The following is a 502-nucleotide window of genomic DNA, read 5'->3' on the forward strand; positions in this document are numbered from 1 at the left end:
AATGGGGCAAAAAAGAAGAACAACTGTAATAATCTGAACAATAAAGATTTAATTAAAAAAATACAAACAAACTTGTGCACTATGAAATGTGCTGTTTTGCTTGCAGCATTGCTATGCTCCAGAAATACTCTGAGTGTATGTATTTTAGCCCATTCTATGCTTAAAATTATTCTGAGAGATTCAACAGTGGGAAAACACACACACCTGAAAAAGATGTGCCCTTCCAACGGGATTTCAGACTAACTGCAAAATTCCTTGATTCTCTACTAGAGGTACTATATCAAGAATATCGAATTCTTAAATATTTAGACTCTCTTTTAATCTCCATACATATTTTTTATTTACTTTGACTAGGCATTTTTTTTCAAGAACAGTGTAATACCTTTTTCAGGACTATAGTCTTCTACACTCTTCTGCATACCAGGGTTCTGGCCTAAATTCTACAATTTTATATCATGTAGTTGTTTCCCTGGCTCACTTTATTTTCATTGTACATCCCTCA

The sequence above is a fragment of the Myotis davidii genome, unplaced genomic scaffold (genome assembly GCF_000327345.1).
Source record: "Myotis davidii unplaced genomic scaffold, ASM32734v1 scaffold440, whole genome shotgun sequence".
Classification (NCBI taxonomy): Eukaryota; Metazoa; Chordata; class Mammalia; order Chiroptera; family Vespertilionidae; genus Myotis; species Myotis davidii.